At 41.6% G+C, this 4,819-nt stretch overlaps 1 long non-coding RNA gene across 1 annotated transcript; it reads left to right on the top strand.

Annotated features, from left to right (window-relative positions):
- Positions 1–1,620: 1,620 nt before the first annotated feature.
- On the top strand, positions 1,621–2,543 carry LOC138649808 (uncharacterized). The gene is made up of 3 exons (XR_011315366.1): positions 1,621–1,801; positions 2,019–2,084; positions 2,447–2,543. It is a non-coding gene; the product is annotated as an uncharacterized lncRNA (long non-coding RNA).
- The last annotated feature ends 2,276 nt before the right edge of the window (positions 2,544–4,819 follow it).

The raw sequence follows: 4,819 nt of genomic DNA, 5'->3' as shown, positions 1-4,819 counted from the left end.
TTCTATTATGGTATTTCTTTAGGTGTCTAAGAAAACTTTCTGAAATAGTCACTGAATATTTCTTTTTGTTTTCACAGAATTTTCCAGATTTTCTTTTGATCAATGGACTGGTGGGAGCAGCAGAGGCGAGCTTTACAATAATTGCCCCCTCAATCATTGCCGACCTGTATGTGGGAGACCGGCGCAGCCGCGCACTTTACTGTTATCACGTAGCAGAACTTATTGGCAGTGGACTTTTTTCGGCCCAGATTGCGCTCCGCAAAAACCTCCGCAAGTAATGAGGAATCATTAATCAGGAAGGAGCAGGAGAAAGACACTCACACATGTATATGTTTATATGTGTGCAGAAATTATGACATCTTTCTTTTTGTTTATTACAGTGGCCTTGGTTACATCGATGGCTCTAAAGTGACAAGTGCGGCCTCTGGACACTGGCGTTGGGCCTTTCCGGTAATAGGTCTGAGGGATTTTGTGGGCAAACTGTGGATCTTAATTATAACTCCTATATGGTTTTACAGGGATTCTGCCAGTAGGTTTTTTATCATTTAATCTGAGAGCAGGGATCCTGTAGGGGTAGAGGACCAAATTCCTGCGATGTGTCACTTATTGCTCCTTGTAGTAGTTTAGAAAAAAATAGCACTGTTTTATCAGCAGGAAATTATGAGGAGAGGACTAGTTGTCTCATGCCACGCAGTCCTCTTCCTCTGTGTAACCCCTCCCCCACCACTGATTGGTAGCTTTCTACAATGTACACAGAAAAAGCTGCCAATCAGTGGTGTGGGCAGGGTTATACAGGGCTCAGCATTCAGAGCTCTGCAAGATCTGCAGCAGAAAAAAAAACAGGGATTTTATCAAAACTGCACCAAGCAGACCAGCAAGTGACACATCGCTGGATTAGAGGTCTCTGTCCCTACAGCATGCTGCTCTCATATCTGCAGCAAACACCTGGTGATAGAATCCCTTTAATAGAACCAGTTCCACAACAGTCTGTGGTCACATCTTTTTTCTGATGACACCTCTGTATATTTAACATGTGATGTCTCCTTCTTCATCTCCACAGATCTCTCCTGCTCTGGGCATGATAGGAGTCCTGCTCATGTTTGTGTTTGTAAAAGAACCGACCAGAGGAGCAACAGGAGGAAATAACAGCAAACCGCCGAGCTCCAAAACATGGATTTCAGATGTGAAACAACTCCTGAAAAAGTAGGTGTTTTCTGTGCACTGATTGATGTCACTGATCCACCCCGTGACTTCTGCGTTATTTACATGTTTTTTCCCTTTTCATTTTCTGCAGCCGAAGTTTTGTGTTTTCCACACTTGGGATGACGGCTGTAAAGTTTGCGGCCAGAGCCATCGGCTTCCACGCTCTCACTTTCCTGAAGCGTGCCCGGGACATCACACAAGAGAACGCGCCATGTCAGACTGAAGTCTGCGACTCTCAGGACGGGTACAAGTTTGCCAAGCTTTGATTTGACAATCACTGGTGGGAATTTAATATTCCCCCTACCCCAGTTTTCTCCTATTTATATTTCAAGTGATTATTATATCAAATTATTTATATATCATTAATTCAAGCTCCTTGACTAATCTTGTTACTACTTTTCTTTGCAGTCTGATTTTTGGTGGAGCTATGGTCATCGCTGGCATCTGTGGAGTTTTCTCAGGAGTGGAGATAGCCAAAAGATACAGCAAGTACAACCCTCGTGCCGACCCAATAGTGTGTGCGTCTGGCATGCTCTGCTCCGCCAATTTCCTGTTCTTCGCTATATTTATGGGAAACATCAGTCTGGTGGCCACTTATGTAAGTACCTGATGTGTAGATTGCTTTCATTCCCTTACTGGGTCTCGGACATAGGACGGATGTAATGAGCAGTAGAAATCATAGAGTATGGCGGGGGCACTCTATGAATGTATGGAAGCTGGGATGGATGAATGGATTAAAAAGACAAAACCTATAGAGGATAGGAAAGTGTGTAAGAAACAAAACTCTATATATGTATTGTTCTTTATCTCTGCAGGTGTGTTTATTCCTCGGAATCTTATGTCTGTCTTTGGGCTTCTCCGTTTCGGCTGATATTCGCCTGGTAAGTGGAGAAAAACGCTAAACTTAGCACAACTAAAATTATATTATGTAGTCAGCCTGTATGTTCTGTTTCACCCATCAATGCCCCTTAACCCCTTAGTGACAGGGTCAAATGCCCCTTAATCTTGGCTGTATCCAAGTGTTTGTTGGATAATTCCCAACTAAACTCCAAAATAGACTTAGCGCAAGAAGATTAAAAACTTCTCTAATGAAATCTCAGTCCACAACGCGTTTCTGGGCTTCTTTTCCAATCCTGGCTGACTGTGCTCTTTCCTTCTGTTTCATGTATGCTCACTTTTTCAGTGTTCACTTGCTGCATCCTGTGACTTCCTTCTGCTCACTCAGAATATTCTCTTATTTCAGTATGTGGTACCTCCTGCAAGCCGATCAACCGCAGAGGCCATATTTATGATGGGTTCCGACCTGCTGGGAGCTGCCGGAAGCTCTTATATCATCGGGCTGGTAAGTAACTGTTACATATTTTCACATCACTTTAAGGCTACATTCACACACCTTTTTTCCATTTGTACATCCTAGAGTCCTAGAATGTTAGAGTTGGAAGGGACCTCCAGGGTCATCATGTCCAACCCCCTGCTCAATGCTGGATTCACTAAACTATCTCAGACAGATGTCTGTCCGTCCTCTGTTTGAAGACTTCCATTGAAGGAGAACTCACCACCTCTCATGGCTGCCTGTTCTACTCATTGATCACCCTAATTGTTAAAAAGTTTTTTTTTAATATCTAATCTGTATATTCTCCCGTTCAGTTTCATTCCATTGTTTCTCGTATTTCTATGTACAAATAAGAATAAGGATGATCCCTCTACACTGTGACATCCTTTCAGATATTTGTAGACAGCTATTGAATCTCTTCTTAGCCTTTTTTTGCAAGCTAAACATTCTCAGCTCCTTTAACCGTTCCTCGTAGGACATACTTTGCAGTCTGCTCACATCTCGGTAGCTCTTCTCTGAACTTGCTCCAGTTTTTTTATGTCTTTTGTAAAATGTGTTGCCCAGAACTGGACACAGTATTCCATATGAGCTCTTACCAAAGAGGAGTAGAGGGGGATAATTACTTTGCGTCATCTAGACTCTTTGCTGCTTTTCGTACATCCTAGAATTGCGTTTGCCTTTTTTGCTGCTGCATCACACTGTTGATCCATGTGCAGTCTGTGATATATTAGTATACAAAAGTCTTTTTCAAACATGCTATTGCTTAGTTCTATTCCTCCTATTCTGTAATTGAAATTTTAGTTTTTTTTTTCCCACATGTAGAATCTTGCATTTCTCCATGTTAAATATAATTCTATTAGCCGCTGCCCATTATTCAAGTTTCTCTAGATCCTTCTGAATCTTTTCTCTGTCTTCTCTAGTGTTAGTTATCCCTCCTAGTTTTGCATTGTCTGCACATTTGATCAGTTTACCTTAAGTTGCCTTAAAATACCAAAACGAGGGTGCCACCCTAGCTAGAGAAAATATTTTTTTTCTATAGAAAATACGACTGCGTAGCGTGGAGTATAGTAGTAAAAATGGTGATGGTAAAAATAATGATAATGCTAGTAGTACCGCTATGTAGTGTGCTGGTAACTGTTAAGGGAGCAAGACTAATAATACAGGACAATTGGGAAAATTGGCTAAAGAAAAAAAAAAAACAAACAAGAGGAAAAGCCCGATCAAAAAGTCCAAAGTAGTTAATTCTAAAATCATGAAAATTTTATTAAATAATAATGCATCAGATTTATAACATGAATAGGGTAAGTGCAAAAGAGAGTGATATTTAAAGGGAACCTGTCACCCCGTTTTTTCAATATGAGATAAAAATACCGTTAAATAGGGCCTGAGCTGTGATTTACAATAGTGTATTTTTTGTCCCCTGATTCCCCACCTATGCTGCCGAAATACCTTACTAAAGTCGCCATTTTCGCCTGTCAATCACGCTGGTCAAATGGGCGTGGTTAAATCACTGTCTCTCCCCCCCGCTCCTTGACATGTCTGACGTAAATTCGATCTGTGAATCGCACAGATCGCGCTCTTTTTTGGCAGTTGCGCAGTGCATTCTGCTCTTGCGCATTATGCTTTGCCCAATTGTGGGCATAGCATACAGCACATCACCGCGCATGCGGTGCATGTGCAGTGATGTGCTGTATGCTATGCCCACAGTTTGGCAAAGCATAATGCGCAGGCGCAAGAGCAGAATGCACTGCACAACTGCCAAAAAAGAGCGCGATCTGTGCGATTCACAGATTGAATTTACGTCAGACATGCCGAGGAGCGGGGGGAGAGAAACAGTGATTTAATCACGCCCATTTGACCAGCGTGATTGACAGGCGAAAACAGCGACTTTAGTAAGGTATTTCGGCAGCATAGGTGGGGAATCAGGGGACAAAAAATACACTATTGTAAAGCACAGCTCAGGCCCTATTTAACAGTATTTTTACCTCATATTGAAAAAACGGGGTGACAGGTTCCCTTTAAAATACATAAAGGGCGAACCTACCCAGGATTAAAAATTCTATATTTAATAATTGCCACATATAGAGTACAAAAACCGTGGTAAAAAAAATAATAAAAATACATAAAACCGTGATGGCCATCAATGGGCGCAGCGGAGGCAATAATCACATGTGGAAAATACTGGTGTGTAGATAATGTGCAAAACAAAGTGCATATGCAAGCAAATTGAAATAGTAATTAAGCTGAACTATACAGAAATACCACTAGGTATCGCTGTTGATA

The sequence above is a fragment of the Ranitomeya imitator genome, chromosome 9, assembly GCF_032444005.1.
Source record: "Ranitomeya imitator isolate aRanImi1 chromosome 9, aRanImi1.pri, whole genome shotgun sequence".
Taxonomy (NCBI): Eukaryota; Metazoa; Chordata; class Amphibia; order Anura; family Dendrobatidae; genus Ranitomeya; species Ranitomeya imitator.
This window is presented reverse-complemented; position numbering and strand designations above follow the sequence as displayed.